This window comes from Falco punctatus (genome assembly GCF_963210335.1).
Source record: "Falco punctatus genome assembly, chromosome: 19".
Taxonomy (NCBI): Eukaryota; Metazoa; Chordata; class Aves; order Falconiformes; family Falconidae; genus Falco; species Falco punctatus.
The window spans coordinates 5,292,135-5,311,651 of record NC_137599.1 but is presented as its reverse complement, the minus strand read 5'-3'; the positions used below and the strand labels follow the sequence as shown (position 1 = coordinate 5,311,651).

The 19,517-nt window shown below is 43.4% G+C and overlaps 1 long non-coding RNA gene across 5 annotated transcripts in view; it reads right to left on the bottom strand.

Moving 5' to 3' along the window:
• LOC308055696 overlaps nucleotides 1–19,517 on the bottom strand; it is a 52,492-nt gene that overhangs the window by 12,962 nt on the left and 20,013 nt on the right. For 2 of the 5 annotated variants that reach the window (XR_013924592.1, XR_013924593.1), the window contains exon 3: nucleotides 471–2,139. This is a non-coding gene — a long non-coding RNA (uncharacterized lncRNA). Of the gene's footprint in view, nucleotides 1–470; nucleotides 17,028–19,517 lie in introns of those variants that run through there. The other 3 variants (XR_013924595.1, XR_013924596.1, XR_013924594.1) reach the window with 2 other exon arrangements.

The window sequence follows — 19,517 nt, the reverse complement described above, 5'->3', positions numbered from 1 at the left end:
ACAGCTCAGGCACAAGCGATAAATCAAATCAAACGGGAGCCTCAGTTCCCTCATCCCCTGTTGCTTAAATCCTTGGCTTTGCAATTCTAACAGCATTTTCATTGTTTTAATGTCATTTTCTATAGCCTTTGGTTTGTTGCTTAGAGGCAGTAGGAAAAGCAAATTTTCTTTCTCTCCTTCATTCTTCATCATCAGTAGGAGGAAGAGGTCAGAAAATTTTGATCAAAATATTTTTATAAGAAAATTTCATTTAATTTCAACTGTACTTGGAAAAAGATTGCTTCCAAACACGTTTTCAGGCTTTTGTAGAGTGAACTTTCCCTCCTGACATACTCACACACTTCACTACTATTCTCCAAATCTTTCCAACTGGAAGACAGTACAAATATGTGGGAAACACTGTCAAGCTCTGGAACATTTTCCAAATGAAAATATCTTTCAGTTTTTAAAGTAACACTTGCAGTACTTACCAGGTGTTAAATGTTTGATGTGTTGATTTTTAAAGTGACGGTATGACCCTGAGGCTGTTTTTAGGCTATTTCGGTACAAAACGGCAGGTTCCTGCTCCAAAGAAGACTCTAGAGCTCTTCAAGACCAACAGCCATGTTTTTAGGATGGAAAAGAGAAGGCTGCTTACACGAGGGGACGTCAACACCTTCCAGTCTCAACTGAGCAGTGGGGCTGAAGAACCCCAGCCTTACCAACATACAGAGAGACAGACTGTATCACTACATCATCTTAAAGATCTGTGGTAAAAGACATAATATATGAGTAGATAATGCAATTTTTTTTTCTTTAATCAAGCATTAAATGCAGAAGCTATGTGATTACATGATGAATTATGCGGTAATATTATGACCCTGCAGTAAAAACGGAAATTCAGTGGGCAGTATGTAAACTGTAAGTTTTCCTAAAAAAACACCTGTAAATATCTGCAGAGGAAGCAGCATCCTGGAAAACAATGAGTCATCAATCTTTTTTTCCTTCCCTTGACATACTGAGCACAAAAAGGAGCTAACACAGATAGTAGCTGCTAGCATGTTTGCCTTACACCGATTTCTTCATGTCTAGGAAGAAAAGGAATCCTTTAACAAAACAATAGAGAAATATTTGTCCTGGTTCCTTTGGGTTTTTTTCCCCTCCCCTCCTGAGATGAAGCATTCTCATTTCCAGTCACTTACTCCCTCTGTGTTTTGGCTTTTGATGTTGTGTTTCTCAAAATCCATTAAAGCAACATTTTGCCATGAAGAGATTCCCACATACCTGGAATACATTCAAACGACACTCTGGGGGATGACCATCACATAAAGAGCCGTTAATGTAAACATAATTTAGTCAAATGTATATGTCTTACCAGGATGGATACTTCCAGCGTAACTCAGATCGGGTAGCATGCTAACTTACAAGTGGCTCCATTTAACCTAATGGCATCATTTACGTAATAAATTAGGGAAAGGTTTCCAACAGCGATAGCCACCTGGCAAATCTGTCCATGACACTCATGAACAAATATTTCAAAATAAACTCATACAGAGTCCTGATTTTACCTGGTATTTGGCATATTTTTCCTAATCTGGTTCTTACTATTTAATGGGAATACAGGCAGAGGAATGACAATGAACGCAGCGTTGCGGATGTGTACGTACAAATATAAGGCTTTATTCCACCTGAAGCAGCATTAAGCTCATGGTATAAACAGAGTGAAAGCGCTGCAGTAAATAAAGGCATGACCTGCCTTATGCAGGACACCTTTTCATGCCCTTATTCCAGCTTTGTTTCTCCATGCATGTGCGGGAAGGAGTGCAACAAAGGGGTCAAGTATTAAAAGCTTCATTCTGCGAACGAGAGCGAAAGGCAGCTCAAGAATTGAAAACATTACAAAAGCAACCCAAAGTTCTATCTTCAGTGCTACAACAGCTTAGTTACGTTGCACCTCACCCTATAGCGCCTGCCACGCCACACCAGGCGGGGAGGGAGAGACAGCCCAGCAGGCAGATGTGCACGTGCGGGGCCTCTCCGCGCCTCAGCTCTGCTCCACACCTTCTGCCCATGCCTCACCCCGCCTGGTGCCAATGATTACCAAGGAGATGATCTTAATCTTCCTCTTCTCTTTCCTGTCTTGGGGCTTATATTCCTTTCCTAGATTGTAAACAATGCATGATATTTAGCTTGAAATGCAGCATATATGTATCTAGAATTTTCTGACAAATATAAGGATTTTTTTTTTCATCTGATCCATTTCAAATACTACAGTCATTTGTAATGCGTATTGATACCTTATCAAGTTGGTATTGAGTCTTTAGCCTCACTGTGATCAAATACTTAAAACAGAACTAATAAATTGAATGTAGACTTTAATTCACTGCCACTCCTTTACAATCTACAGATAAATTATACAGGCAGAATCCCTCCAGAAGTATAGAAAAGAACAGACTTTAAACTGGATTGACAGCAGTGGTCATTCACAGGCAGTAAGTATCCACTCATGTATTACACAGACTGTGGATAAATGGGAAATTGTTACCTTCAGAGCTGTCAGTTCCTCACCTGACATTTACTACAAAAGATTAAAAGCACCAGTTAAAGCTGACAACAGACTGGATTGAAATTGTACAAAGTATGAAGATTCAGAACCTGGGCTGCTTCAGCAAAGCCTGGGACACACGCACCTGATTACAATAAGGATGGTCTGTTATTTTGAAGGTAATAAAAACCTATGCTCTCAAAACAACAAAGATCAGCTTTCACAATCTTTTTGCTAAATAGGTGGGATGTGAAATTACTTCCCCCGACAACGAGCATTCCTGGGGGAATAGTAAATGCACAGCACAACACAACAGAAAACTTGAAATAAAAGCACAGAGGGCATTTTTTAAGTGTCATCATTTGTTAATGTTGACATGTGACTAATCACAGTCAATTTAGGGTTGAAGTTTGTCATTTTTACAAGGATTGAGTAATGTTAAATATCACTGTGGGCAGGTGTGATTGCTATTTAAGGGAAAATTGATACAAGATATGAAGGGCCACATCTACAGTTGGTGTAACAAGTCAGCACTGCCCGTTTCAGGACAGTGGAGTGACGCCAAACTAAATCATCTAGGAACCTGTCTTGCTGTATCCAAATTCTTACATGCTGTTAAAAAACCCCAAACCCAATAAAAACTGTGCAATCAAAAATAATATTTGCATCTGATTCAAGAAGTATGTGCACAAATTAACATCAGGCTTTGGGATATACAAATTCCACAGCCAAGGTTAGGGGCTTGCCCTTGAAAAATTAAACAGATGCCTTAAGTTTGGTTTGCTGTTCCCTTTTTTTTTTTTTTTTACTCTGGTTAAAAGCACTGACCAGAACCAGAGTCAGCAAACCAGAAAAGACAGACACCACATCAAATCTGGTACTTCGCAGACTACCTTTGACTTCTTTGACAAATAACACTCTCCAATCCAAACCGCAGGATATCCTCTGCATGCTTGCCTATCCTGTCTTCTGAAATATACTACAGGAAGATTACTAGAGACAAGAAGTCACAATTTCTCTGCAGCACCAAATGTATCAAGTCCTCACTGCTCATTTTCCTTCTTCAGAGGACAGAAAGAGTTGCCACCACAACAGATCATTAACTGGCCTTCTTGGAACATCAATGCTTAATAACCTAACCCATAGGCTGACATGGTTTTCGAGCTCCTATGCACTCATGGCTCACACATGAAACGAGAAGGAATGGGTTACTCCATATGAAAGGTCATAAAAAGCACGCAGTCGACTTGCTGTGGATGTTTAGGAGCTGGCTCAAAACAAGATGCTGGCAGGTTGCAAGTTGCAACCACTGGGAATAACGTGTTACGTTCTTTCCTCCAGCTGCTGCTGTTCAGGAGATCTGTAAAATACAAGGAAATCTACAATACAGTTCAAAGCCAGCAAATCAATGTTTTTCCCTGCGATTTCATCTCAGCTTTATTCTGCTGCTTTGAATGTGGGTGCTATGTTGCACGCCTCGATCCGTGGGTGTGCAACATCTCACCAGGACCCCACCTCTGCAACACACACTTCAGTGGTCTCGTAAGAGACTCCTACTTTGACACCCCCCATTTACAGCCTGTCATACCTACCCTTGGCAGGTCTCTGATACAACAACGTCCAAGTTAACTTTAAACATGCACATAGTTTTAGCAGCTTAAATAGGAGGGGTTGTGAGCTTGAAGTTAATCTTTGCATAAACTATTTCCTCTTGTTCAAATCAAGGTGACTGTTCTTGGCAATATGGACTATGCCGTTGTTATCTGTTTGTCTCCCAGGGGGACCTGACAGGCAACCTCAGGTAGGATAAGACTACAATGTAAATATTTAACACAACTTTACATTTTAATTTCATCATCCATCTTCGTAATGATTTCTTAAGCTTTACTAATACACATCCTCCTCCACAAGGCAGGATATTATCAAAAGCCCTCTGAAGTGCAGGGATGATAAAACCACAAAAGGAACCAGTATCAGAGCAGGAACTAGAAGAAACTTTCACAAAGCATTTCAACACCTGTGGTTCAGGAGGCTTGTCCTGAAACATGACATCTGATCAGCTGCAAACCTGGGAAGCTATGGATGCATCTCTTTTCACACGGTGCAGATGGCATCACTTTAATTACTCTTCAGCATCACGTGTTGAATAGAACATTTTATTTATTTATTTATTTTTAATAAATGGACTGTTGTCTTCGCCTTCCTATGAACGTTCCCACATTGAACATTCAGCTACAGGAAAGAAGGAGGGGGAAAAAAAATCCCCATGAAACAGGGATCTTTCTGTAGCCCTCCACAGTAATTATTTCACACCAAAAAGAGAGAAGTTGACAGAATGAACATATGATCCAAATCATGGGCAATATTAAAAATCACCAGCTGCATTTCCTAGTTACGGGAGCATAGGATGGGGTTGCTTGGTAACAGCCTGCCAGCTCCAGCCACGCTCCGCTCGGAAATCAGCCATAAAAGGAACTCCCATGCCATTGCAGCGTTGCCATGGCAACGCGCAGAAGTGATGGATCCCAAGTTAGAGACACACCTTAAGCAAGAATATGTTTCCTCTCATTTGAAACACTTTCCAATCCTTAAATACATGGAGTCTGCCATTCTAAATAGCTCCCAGCAAGGCGAACTTAGGGGGTTTGTTGTTAGCGTTCACATCATTTGAGACTTTGCACATGTAGTAAAGCAATTAGCAAGGAAAAAACCCGACGTAATGTCTGCAGCACTGGATTGCAAGCAGTTCATCAGCAAGGTACAGCACACAGCAGAGGTGTAGCTGCATTCTTGCGGTGCATTAAAGCACAGGAGGAGGAGGGTGCTGCATCTGGCAGGTGCAAGCTGCAGTGGAGCCGCAGGGCGTAAGGTGTGGGGCTGTGCATTTAGCAGAGGCGGGTTTGGGCTGCGGTGCTGCAGGCTCACCCGCAGCACTGCCGGAGCGTGGGATCTGTCTGACTGCAGGTGTCGGCCACGCAACTTGTCTGCATCGGACCGAGGCATCTGCTGCCATGTCAGCCCACAGCCAGACAGCCCACATAGCTGGGAGTTTAACTGACCAAGCAGGGACGACGTGCAGTCAGGTGGGGCAAATCACACCTTTGGGTGCCTGACCACGAACTTGCCCTCCAGGACTACTGAGCGACCCAAGGTAAGCAGCTCAGACATGGATACTCGCGTTTGAGACACCCACTTTTGATCTGATAGATCCTACCCGGACGCCAGCCCGCTGCACACAGCTGTAACACAGATGTATCAGAGCATCTGACTGAAAACCTGTCATGCCCTAAAAAAACAGTTTGATGGGGGGAAGGTTAGTAACACCACGTGGAAGCGTAAGTTTGTTGGCTCCTAGAAGTAAGTTCTCCCCTTAAAGCTGAAGTGTTACGTGGGTTTGCAGGACATCAGCTTTAACCCAGCGTGCAATTCCTTCACTTCTAGCAGCTGCTGTCCTCCACCTCATCCCCGCACAGTGATTATCCCACATGCACCTTGACAGGGAGCTTCACTTTTCAAAGTCAATCAGTGCCAGCTTGTAACAATGTCAAGTCCACATTCATCTCGCTGGTGGTAGCCAGATCCTCAGGCAAATACCACGTGCAAATGATTAGGACAGACACAGAGCTTCTCTTTCTGTTACTGTGACATGCCAATGACTGGCAACTGAGTACAAGGTGGGTAATAGAAGCCGAGTTCTTTTTTTCCTGAAAATGCCTAAAACAGCCCCGCAAACCAAAATTATAAAATAATTATACTCTGCCTTGAGCTGAACACAAAAAGGTTATTCACTACAAAGCCCTAGCAACCATCTTACCGTTAAAGAAAAAGAAAGCAGACTGCCAAAGCAGTAATGAAATGACACACAACTGTTAATTTCACGTTTGTTTTTCAGAAGTGTGTAATAATAACTAGTAATTCCTTACAAAGCATCCATTCTTGCTCCCTAATTCCCACCTAAGGATATTAAAAGACTTAACCATTCCCTAGCTGTATCTTTCAGAAAGATAATGTCCACTTTATTCCTTAAGGAAAAATACACAAATCCTTTTTTAAGGGAAATAATCAAATTTATGAAGGCTCTATAAAAATGCTCAAGTGAGTCCAAAGGGCTTCGCAGGACCCATAATGACATCTGAACAGAGATTAATTTCTTCTGTGGTCCAACAAGAGGTGAGTTTGATGGCCTCAGCACAGTGCTTTGTATCAGAAGGTCACCTTGCATAGTCTTACCAACCCTGAGCAGAAAAGAACTGCACTACACCAGACAAAGCTGCACAGGTTTATGCTGGAACAAGCTGAAAATATACAATTTCGTCATCACCATTTGCGTGTCTTTCAAGAAGACACGTATTTATTACCAAGTAGATAGAGATCCGGAAATAATAGCAAACAGCAAAGGCAGGCAGGATTACGAATAGCTCTTCTAATTGTGTTGCAACATGATGTTACTGCATAATCAAAAAGAATTCAGTTCCAGAAGCAGAAATCTCTGTGCAGCTCCTGTGATCAGCCACTTGGGAGAAAGAACTGCCTCAAAACATTGATCCTGCTGACTGACTCAGGATTGACATTAACAGGTCTGCTAGTCTCATCCAGCTGCCAGCTGCCTTTATGTATGTAGGAATAAACTGGGCTACAAAGATACTTGTGGCATCAAAAAAAAAAAAATATCACATTCACATATGGTACCTACTCGACAAAAACAGATGCAGGCACATAAATATCATGCAGTTTAAACAGGGAGACTCTCTGGTGAGCAGCTACCAATGAATGGCTACCACCGTTACCCCCCGCATCCCCCCCACGGTCCGCTGCAGTCCCAGTTACAGACGCTGCCTTCTCGGAACAAGGCAAAGAGCGAGAGAGACTTCTGGGTTTAGCCTGGGAAGTCCTGACAGGCCTCGGCCAGGGTGGTGCCTGCAGAGGCTCAGCCCCTATTTGAATTCCTGGAGCTTCCAGAACTGAGCTGAAGCTCCTGTTTTCCACAGGGCACGTGCAAGCCATTCGCCAGTGCACTGCAGAGCCCAGACCCGGGGTGCAATGCCTCAACCTTCTGCCTCTGCTGTTCCTCTGGGCAGCCCACGCTGCTGGCCAGAACGTCAGCCCTCCACCGCGGGTTTGGTCCCCAGTGCCAATTCCAGCTTGATACTCCCTAGGAATTTTGAAATGTAACCTACAGCACAATACCATAAACACTTGCTAGTACTGTATGCTGTCTAATAAGCAATTCAATGAGCATTATATTTTTATTTACATCTGAAAGAGCTGCAGTAAAAAAATTCTGGGCAGGCTATGCATAAATACATGAAATTGCTCCTACTTCACTAATGAACTATTGTGTGTAATAAAATTAATCTCATTCCACCCATGATATATCTGGTTTAATTTCTGAAGCAGGGAAATTTAGACACATGCAATTTGTAGAAGGGGGAGCCGAAATTCAAGAGATTCACTTTAAATCAATCAGGCAGTTGTTTTATTTATATAGCACCCTTCAGAAAAATTATCCAAAGGCACTTTACAATGCAAAAATAACTCAACCTGGCAAACTTCCAGGAGGATTGCTGCTGTTGATCGTGCCTTAAGACACCACTTGTATGGCAAACGGGTTCCTTAATCAATGCATGCTTTTTTTACCCAAATTTGCTTTATATCCTAAAGTTACAACTACAGTCACTCTAAGCAGGTATTTGCTGAGAGCTCATTCACACAGCCTGCATGTTGGCCAAAACCAGCTGTTCTGTGGGCTGGTGACACACCTTCCTCACTCCGCGCCTCATGCTTCCAGGACAATAATATTCACTCCCATGCTCTAGGCAGGATTCTCAGTCATTTTGTTTCTGCATTTGAGGAAGAGATGGGTGTGGAAAGGAAGCTGTCTAAGCCTTTCTTGCATTCTGCATGTTCTGGTGCAACACAGGTCTGTGTGTACTTAAAGTAACATACAAGACCGACGAGCCTCAGAACTGAAGCTCACATGAAGCTTTATGTAAAATACTTGCACAGCAGACTCAAAACCAAAGCTGAGCTCCCGGAAACAAAGCAGAGCTCTGAAGCAGAGCCTCAGGAAATGCAGCTCTCCACTGACTTGTGCCAGCAAGCCCTGTACATTTTCATTATTTATATAGAGCTTTAGATGAGCAGAGCAATGTGCACTAGGTAAAACGTACTGTACAAATAAGAGTCAGCTTCAAAAATTTACAGTCTAATGGCACCAAAGGAGCACACAAATCAATACAAAACATACACAGGATGATGTATGGCATTTTGAGTTGGAAAGCAGCTAGAAATAGGTTCAGTCTTACGAATCATTTTTAGAAAAAAAATGTGTCTTTGTGAACTCTGCTTGCACAGCTATTCCAAGCACATGGAAAGGCTTAGAACAAAGGAAAAAGCACAAAGCCAGCAACAGTGAGAAGGGAGGGAGAGGGAGAGGGAGAGAAGGATCATGAACCATACAGGACTTAAAGGACTTAGGAAGCTGAAGGAGCTACGAAGATACATAGGGGGAAAGAGCTCAATGAATGGCTCAAGGATCTGAACCCGATGAACAAGGCAATGCAAGGTATCTTAAACAAAGGACATGCCCAAGTGAAGTGAACCCTGGGATGGCTGGTAAATGTTTTGCTTTTAGTTTTGAATTAGATACCCAATAGTGAATCTGGAGTTTAAAGCTGTGCTATAAAATGAATTTTAAAATAAAAACAGTATCACAGACATTTTAATATATGCATCTAGCCACACAGGATTAGTTTCAAACTTCTGTGTTTTCCATGGGGTTTTGTCTCATCTCTCTATAGCCTTCGAATGAACTGTTAGGTTCAAGCTAAAATTTAGCCTCAGCTGTCATAATCTTCACTACTTAAAAATATCTCCCCAAGCATTAGAACTAGCTGGAGAGAAAGATCCTCAATAGGTACAATGCAACAAGTAGATTTACTCTGCAAAGCTAGATGCTAAGGGCTGGGGTGTTTTTTCAAGTATTTTTTCACATTCTGGATAAAACCTGGTGTGCCACACAGGCAGACCTGATTAACGGAGGCATTCCATGCAAAAGCATGATTAATGTGGTACTTCACTAACCTGGTGGTGCCCCTCCGCCCGAGTGGGATACGCGCACAATTAATGACCGCACCTAAAATCCTCTTCATGGGGAGAGATATCCCTACAGTAGATTAAGACCTTGACTACAGCATTATCTTTGCTGCCTGAAGATGTTAACCTTCTCTTATCTCTGCTCTGCATAAAAACCTTTATTAAATTGTGATCTTCCACGAGCTAGTTTCTGCACTAAGCATGCAGAGCTCCTGGCGTTAAGGAAAATACAATCTAGCAGTAACAGTGCGTGCAGAAGGACAAAGACACAGCAGAACTAAGGTTGCAGAGCACTTGTGTGTACAGTACTTAACGTTTATAAAATAAGGTGCGTATTTAAAGGTGAACAGCAGGATCTGTTAAAAAATTTAACTCTCCAGTTTCTTGCTAGTATCGCTTTGTTAGGTATACAGCAATGCTAAAGGCTCCACAGTATTTTCCTACTGATTAGATACCATGAAACTACATGCTCTAAGGGCAGGGGGAGGGGGAGCAGATTGGTAGTTGTCAGCATTGATGCAAAATAGACCCTGAATGGCAGACAGTAAATCCAACACAGGAACAGGACCAGAGACCTGCAACATCCCAAGAGAAGCCCTGGTGAGAGGCAATAGCTCTTGTCTTCTGGCTGCCATCGAATTGTAAGTCTAACAGCAACAGGGACACTCTGCTTTCCACAAAAAGCAAGATGCCACCAGTAAAGCGATCTTTCCTCTTCAAAAGACTATGTCTCCAAGTTCCTGCTAAGTTTCTCCCAACACATTTAACATCTAATTTGGGACAGGAAAAATAGAGACAGGCTAGAGCCCTTTCTTTCCCCCAGGAAAGTCTGCCAATCCCTGTGTTACAACACACATACCACAGAATTACAATTACTGCATCTGCTTCTTGGAAATAGAAGTAGTGAGGTACAAAGCTAGAAAAGGTGAGGAAACTGAAGAACCGGTCCTCCTTTGTTCTACAGGGAGCTAGCTACTCTTGATGTTTTCGTGGGAACGATGCTCAGCAAGCTGGCACAGGACCGTGCCAGACCAGGGGAAGAGAGAACTTGCTCTATGCTTTCACCTTTTGAGTTCTCAGATTGCCAAAACATGCATCAATTTGTCAGACAAAATTTAAAGCTCATTCAAGCAATTCAGAATTCCCCTTCCTCCTCTCAAACGAGCTGGCCAGAACACAAGAGAGGAGGTGACACAGCAAAGAACAGCTGGGTACAGAAAAGCCCTTCAGTGCTGAGGACTCCGTTTTTTGATTTTCAACCGTTTTGTGAGACTTTTTTTTTCATGTTACCTTTGGTTGGTTTAAGGCATGTTGTTAAACAAAGCTGTCTTTCCCTTTTTTTCTGGGTAGAATACCAAACCAATGACCACTAACAGAAGGGAAAGCATAGGAATCAAAACCAAGGGGCTCAAACAGTTCAGCAGCACTGGTTTTTTCATGAGAAGGATAAATAGACTGATTGTTTTTTTCTAATGAAAAGAACATTTTGTGCATATTTACATATATGCACTAGTGTACCTGTAAGACTCAAGCTTGTAATAGCCTCTCTGCTTGTGAAAACATTGCATACAAAATGTTCAGTGAGCTTGAAAACATTTTGGCAATCACTTTCAGAGGCCTGTAAGCCTCTGAAAATGACAACAAGACACAGAAAATGAACTCCTTAATATCCACAGGGCTTTTAACATTTATGTTTGCCTCTCCTTATAACCTTCTGAAAACAGGGGGTGGGGGGTGGGGGCGGTGGGGAGTGTAAACCAGAAAAATATATTGCATTGCAGTTGGAAGAATGAAATGCATCTTTCTGCTCTTAATGAAGTTAATGCAGAGTATATAATTGACCGAAACTAGAACATGACTGATTCAGTCAATGTCACACACTGACACAACCACTGAATATCCTGTTTATTGTTTTTAAAGTATATTTTCTCCACTCACTGACTGATGCTCCATTAAAATTCTTGAGGCCATACCAAGAAGAAATTCTGCCAAAAGCTGCCCATTAACAAGCAATTAATATACAGGCTTTAAAGTAGAAGGTTGCTCATGCCATCCCACAGAAAATATTCTTTGCCTGCAATTTCTCACTGGAGACATTTTCTGACAGAACATTCTATCTGTGCCAGGGATTTCAAAAAGTAGACTGTAATTCTTAAGAAGAATAAAGTCTATACTTGCTCGCTCTCAAAATACTTGGATTGATTAAACTTTAATCTTAAAGGCTGTTTTCTGGCCCACTTAACAACTGATGTAGTAACAGAAATGACACCATTAGCTGTACAGCATCTGCCAGCAATCGGAACAGGGTAACAAGGCCATTCAAATATACATTGTGAATATGTAATTTTTAACATGAGGACTTGGGCGGGGGATAGTTCACGTTGAGCTTGCACCATCATCGTGTGGTCTTGCTGTAACCACCAGGCAATAAAGTCCTGATTTAGGCAGCAGCAATTCTTTGCATTGGTGATTCTCATCACAGGACACAGTGCAGAGATGAAAAGAGCCTTTGAAGAAGTTCTGCTTCACATCTGACCCCTACGAGGGCAACCGAGGGTGCAAGAAGTAGACATGACTGGGAAACTGAAATGCAGAACCATAATAGCTACTTACAGAGGACTGACCATGGCTATTTTCTCTTTAACCAGAGGACAGACTGAAGGTCTGAACTGGATTCCTCATCTGCTGCGGGCCCTACACAGACATGGGCTCTTTGGTGCTTGGGGCCAACCCACGATGCACCCAGCCTTACAAAGTAGACATTAACCTGCACAGCAAATCCAAGAACAAAGGCTAAAAGAGAAAACCCCATCAAAAGAGCACAAATGCAACTCCACATTCCTCAGAGGACAAAGGATTGTTGTGGTTTTCAAAGTAAAATATAGCTTATAACAAACATCACCAAATTATGTGTTTTGCCTCGTAAAGAATAGTTTCAGACCAGAGGCAATTTTTCAGACCAGAGGCAATTACTCACCCATATCTAGGAGTCAGACAGCGTTGGAGCTCCTCCAGCTGCATAATTCAGACTTGCCAAGTGTCACTCATTTAAATTGAAGCCTATAAGTTTTTTGGCTTTAATTAGCAAAACCCAAAAGCCTTCATTCCTTCAATCCTGCAATACTACAGTTACTATCAAACAAAGTCAAATGACCTTTATCACATTAAGGGACACAGAACTGACAAATAAAGGGTCCTTATTACAACTTCAGTTTTTGTGGTGTGCTTCTACCCATACACCTAGCCACCATCCTGCTTACATCCAGTAGCAAAATCTGACAGTTACAGAAAGCAGAGATGCTACAGTGCACAAAAAGCCTATCTCACCCTGCCATTCTTGCTTCCAGCAGCAACCAGTTAACAGGTTTCCTGAGCTGCATGTTACATTGAGAGCACAGTATTATTCTACGGTAACTGATGGACCTACCCTCTATTCATATGTAGAATCCCTTCTCCAATCTATTTATACTTCTGTCCTCCATGGGACTACTTCCGTTTTTTAATTACATTCATTGGTTTATTCATGAAAATGAATAGAAACTCCTGGGATAAAATTCAGTGGATCAAACATTGATTCACTTTAACTACCTTGAGATATACATGAAATAAATGTATTTTTTCTAATTCTAAATGCTATGCCTTGTATTATAATGATTTATTTTTTGAAAGCATCTTACTCTTGCTCCTTCTTTGCCGCCTTCTCTCCTGAATTTTAAGCTTAATATGGTTAAAGTACCAAGATGTAGTTTTTTTACCCAGCAAGACCTGATTTTAAAATGTCCTATGACAAAGTGCTGCTGTTCAATTTTGTATTCATCTCCAGCACTTCTGAACTCCATTTACTTTCATTTATATTTGCGCTTCTGTTTTCATGCAAGAGTATCCAGCTTTAGAACATGATAAACAAGCTGCAGTTCTCTAAGAATACATCAATTCCCAGACGGTGAAAAAAAAATATGAAACCAGATCTTCATGTGAAGATCTAGCTCTTAAAAGATTCCCCCTTAAGCAGTGTGGAGGCCTGCAAAAAGCATGAACATAAATACAGTGATATTCTGGTTTTCCCAAATACCACTGTTCCCAGCTTCATTCAAGTTCCTGCCGTGGCCACACTGTAATTTTGAACAAAATAACAGACTATTCTACTTCAGAAATAATCTGAATTCAAATGTGACTCTTCAGTGAGTCAGGTGATATTTGTTGCTGTCATGGAAGATTTTATACCACTTCGATAATGCTTTACAGTCAAAATTTGCAACCGTGTGTGAGGCACTGTTGACTGTTAGCTTAGGACACCCTTGCAAACAAGGTCATGAATCTCACCACCATTATCCTGATGTGACATTTTAAATACATATTCCAAAGGGACCAATAAGGCCAAGACCTTCCCATTTTCATAGCCCTGAGTTGGATTTTACAGTGTTTATTCCTAAAATAAAACTGCACAAAGCAGCAGCCCAGGCTTTGAAAATCATTTGATACTGCTCACTCATGGGCATACTGGAGATATTTTGCCACACAGGAATTCTAAAAACATCTTAGGGAAGCCAAAGCTTCCTCTCAGGGCATATTCCTGATTACATGCACCACAGGACAGCAGTTTTATAATGGTGTCTCTGACTTGTATGTGTTGCACACTAGAGATTCTCTTTATGATGCTAAACAATAATGAATCACACACACAGGCAAAAAGAATAAAGATATAATGCAGAACACAGACTGACATGTAAATCCAGAGATTCATGGGTGGGATAAAGCAAGCCGAAACAGCAACCTCAGTCATGTTGCTTATATAAAGAAAAAGCAATTTTAAATCATGTGGGTAACACCAGTTGGCTTTCATCTGTTAATTCTTTACCTCTGTCATTTGCCCAGCATAACTGCTACATTAGCAAGACAGTCAGCAATGAAAACTCAAATACAGACAGAAAGAGAAAGGGAAGGTCAAAACAGAAAAAAAAAAGCACCTAAATGTTCAATTAAAAAAAAAAAAGGCTAAACAAACAGTTAAACGGTCCTTTCTACATCTGTGATGGAATTGAGTCTGTGATCACCTAAATTGTTACTAAAACAGCTTGATTTCAGTGGAAAGAGAGTGGGACACTTATTCAGCACCATAAGGTATTAAGAGGTAGTTGGTGTGCATGCTCCGAGCAGATGTTTCTTCCAGATCCCTGCTGCTTGTGCACTGTAGATTATGGGCCAGATTTACAACAGTATTTGGGGACTTAAGCATATTATTACATGTCACATGGGATAGGCAGGAATGGCAAACAAGGTTACACCTTTTATTTAGGCTATATTATCATAGCAGTTGGAGATTCTTCTAAGGTTGTGCCTTTTTATCTTCTCCAGGGCAATGAGTGCTTTCTTTCCTGTATTTCATGAATCCACATGCAGTGCTGGCACCAACACCAGAAAAGTGACGACAGTAAGTGAAGGAAATAGCCATGGCTATACTGACACAAAGACGACATTTCTGTTACTCCGAAACCTGATACTTCTGGGCAAATATCCCCTCTCTGCCTAATTAATATTTTTCAAGGTTTTAGAATTATTTTTTTCCTGTTTGCAATAAGAAATTGCATGAACAGTAAAAAAAAAAAAAAAATCATTAAAATAAGCCCCATGGGCTGACCTCAACAAACAAGGAAATTCCAAATTAAGAGATACCACTGAGCTTTGGAAACCTGACAGTATTACGAACAGTGGAAATGAACTAAGGGCAGAGCAAAGGCTTTAAATGTAACACTTCTTTCCTAATATCTATTTTGCCCTTTTGTTCGTTTTGTCCTCGTTAGCAGGGCAAAACCACAAAACATTAGTGTGTGCCAGACAGAGTCACAAAGCCATGTCTGTGCCATGACATGTAGCGGAGCACTGGAGCGCTGATGCTGCTGGGTCACTGTAATTTGAATATATCAAAATATTAATAAAACTCCTGTATAGCAAACAAGATGCACCTGAGTTTAGCAACACGTGCAGTTCCGTGCCTGCTTACAAGCCTGATGCTGCACGGACAATGTTTTCCTCTGGAAGATACGCACCACAGCCTGCGAACAAGCACGTCAGCGTCATGCCTTCGTTTAGAATTAAAAACACCACAACTCTGTGGCTAGTCTTCTGGAAGGGCTCTTTAAACACAAACAAACAAAAAACAAAATCCCAAAGGTGCGGAAACCTCACCTTCTGGTGAGAAGGCCCCTCAGGCCCGGGGGGGAACTCCCCACAGGAACACCCGAGGTGGGAGCAAGGCCTGGCACGGCAGCGGCGATGGCCTCCCCCCGCCGGGGCGCAGCAGGCCCGGACCCCCGCAGAGGGCCGGTGTGGCCTGGCTGCCTCCATCTCCCCAGCCCTGGGGGTTCTCCAGCGGCGGGCAAAGGGTCTGGCCAGGCCCAGGCGCCCTCCGTGAACCCGGGGAGCGGCAGGGCCAGGCGGTGCTGGAGGCACCGGGACCCCCGACGGCGCCTCGCCCCGGGACCTGAGGGGAGGGCAGGCCGCGGCCTCCCCGCTGCTGGGAGCGCGGGCGACGGGGCGCCGAGGGAGACCCGCCGGTGCCGGGTGGCGGCGGAGCCCCCCGCCGTGCTCCCCTCCCCGAGGCGCTGCCCGGCCCCAGGGCCGCTGCCGGGGGGGCGTCGGGGCGCGCTCCGGCGGGCCCGGTTGCCGCAGCAACAGGCGGACGCTGCCGCCCGCCCCAGCGCCGCCACGTCCCTCAGCGGGGCCGCCCGGCAGCGCTCCGCGGGGCCGCGCCCCCCCACTCACCCGCGGCGCGTCTTCCCACCGCTCCGGCCTCCGCGCCGGCCCCGGGCGCTCCGCCCGCCTTCCCCCGGCCCGGGCGGCTTCGGGCCCGCCGAGCTCCACCTGCCTCCCGCCGCCGCCTCGGGGGCCGCATCGCTGGCTGCAACGGCAGATGGCCGCGATTAACCGGCGTGATTAACGGCGCCGAGGTCGGCGGGAGCCCGGCGGCAGGACGGGGGCGCTGAGCGTGGCTCCCGGTGAGGCTGAGGTGAACAGGGGGGTCTGTCCCCCGGCGCGACGCGCCTCGCCTCCCCCCTCGCTTGAAGCTGTGGGTGTCACCAGGCCTCAGCCCTGCGGCCCCGCAGAAAATCCCCATCAACGAGAGAACGGGAGAGCCGGCAGTGGGACCCTCAGGGAGGGGACCCCGGGCTGCATCCCGGAGGAGGCAGAGAGCTTCCCCCATCGAGCTGCCCGAAGCAGAATATCGAGCCATCAGCCTGACCTCGCACATTGCACAGAGCAAGAAGATCCACCAGACACCCAAAACAATGAGCTGGGCTGCCTGAGACGTGCTAAGTCCACCCTGGGCCACCCCACCCTGGGCCACCCCCTCCCGTCCCAGCCCTGGCAGCCAAAGAGGCTGCGAACTGGCCCAACAACAAGTCCAGCCCATCACGTACCGAGGGGTCAGGGCCAGGGTCAGCCCGGATGATCCCTGAAACAGGAGGCTGGAATGGCGTTGGTACAAAGCTGCGTGTGTTACAAGCCTATTGATTGTAGCTGCTAGCAGGTTTGTTGTCCTTGTGTCATCCACAAATTAAAGAGGTGAAGAGGAAAACTCATGGATTCACATGATCTAAGATCAAAAAGAAATGTGAAACCAGCCAGCCCAATCGATCTCCTTATGTTCATAGACCACGCAATTAATCCCAGAAGCTGAGCAAAACAGTATCTTTTAAGTATGTAACTAGCTGTGAAGATTTCAGGTGATGGTGATTTCATAACTTGCTCCACTGCTCAGTTATCCTCATCACTGGGTAATTGTCTTAAGTGTGAGTGCTTCAGAACTTGCCTGCCAACTTTGCAGGCAGTAAATCTTGTTCTGCTTTTGTCGGTATTGTTGCAAAACCATTCACTGTCAGGTGCTTGTTAAAGGTGCGTGTAGGTACACACAGCGAGCAACTCACCTCTTCACCTTCTTTTCAATTAAGCAGAATAAGTTAAGCTCCTTAAACCTTACATCATTAATGCTTGTTTTCCAGGACCTGGATCGTTTTTGTGGCCCTTCTTTGAACTCGTCTTTAGCATTTCCACATCATTCTTTAAGAAAAGGGAAGAAAACCAGATACAATGTCTTGTTCACCTCACCAATTTGTTGCAGAAGCAAGGGAGAAACTTCCTGATACTTGTTTTTGGGTACCCAAGGTCCATCCTAAGCTTCTCCCCCACCCCCTCTCATTTTGAAGCAGCAACGTATTACAGAGAGGATTTTACTTTCTTTCAGTACAGCATTTTCAGGCAGTTTGACATGCAGTAGGCATATTAGAAACTCTTTCTTCAGTAGTTCATAATCATTTGAGGGAGAGAAAATGACCCGCATGATCTGTGGTTTGGTGTTGTATTCTCTAGCGTTCTCTGAGTAGTTTCGCAGATACCAGTGTGTACAACACTGATATGCATGTAGGATTGTGGGCGTTGCACTTGTAGGAGATAATGCAATTAATAAACAAGGAAAAAATATGGGGACAAAGTGTTATTTAGGTCCCTAGGCAACTGACAGGCCTATAGCTCTCATTTCTCTCTTACTGATGGAAATACATTCATACACAGTACTATGAGCATGGCATCATCTCTGTAATTATGTTATTAAAATAGAGATTTGTGTATATTTTTATGATGATAGATTATTAAATCCTAAATGCAGACCTTAATCCCACAAACCACTCAATTTTAATTTGTGAACAAGACTAGAATTAAGTTATGCTTTAATGCATTTTGCAGGATGTAGCCTAAACATGGACAGTCTTGAATTGCAGATAGTCTTCAGCATCAGCTTCAAAAAGAGAAAAAAATTAATGGAAAACATTTGTGTTTTCCAAGCTGTATTCCCCTTTCACTAATACCAGCATACAGACTAGCTTCAGCAGACTTGCAGTGATGCAACAAGACTGAATTTGGCCCTTGGGGAAGAACTTTAGCAGGTTGACTTAGGCTATCTGATATGGAAAATATTCTCAAGCGTTGGCGTGTCACAGTTCTTAAAATATTAAGTCACTGAAAATGCCTATGTAAACAGAGCGTCTTAAGAAGAAAATCATAGCTTCTGGCTTCAGAGTCTCTTGCCCTTTCTTCTTAAATAACCATTCAGCCTCCAACTGCTTATTTTCCCCTCCCTTTTTCCTTCTTCACCTCTTCCCTTACCTTATTCCTTGTGGACAAGGCCTGCCTTCAGAGAACCTGTTTTACAAGGGGTGATACCATGGGACACCAGTAGCTGTACTGAGCACAGCTCCGCAGTTTTCATTCAGGCACAGAAACTGATGAACTGCAGAAATAGTGTTAGGTATTTTCATCATAGCTACTAAGTGGCACACGTTTACAATTAGCCACTATGATTTTCATTTTATGGAAACAAGGCCTTCCTTTCTAACTGTGAAAAGTCATCATTAATTTTTGTATGTAATTATTAATCCTGCAGAAACCACCAAATTTTTGTTCTGTTATTAAAGATGTAGGACATGATTAGAATCAGTGGAATTTTGTCCACACTATCTTCCCGATGTGTTATAACAAGTAAAACATAAGGTCATTCTTTAAGTCTTTCTTAATCCTTGTTTTCACTTCCTGAGATTGCGAACAAGCGATCAATTTATGCCAGAGAGAGAGAGGTATTTTGTTTATCTGCTACTGCTTAGCTGACGTGTTTTCAATGTTACATTGGCCTTTTACAATGGGCGACATTGCCGTGTATTGCTTGAGAACAGCAGAAGTATGAAAATGCATTATGAGGTTTTTATGACAAATTTTGAGAGCAAAACTTGCATAGGCTGTGGTGTGTGAGATACTTGTACAGATTGCATGTGATCACTGTATACAATGAACATGACAATGCCAATAGGAACGCATTGTGTCTTCTGCAGAGCAGGAGTTGCAGGTGTGC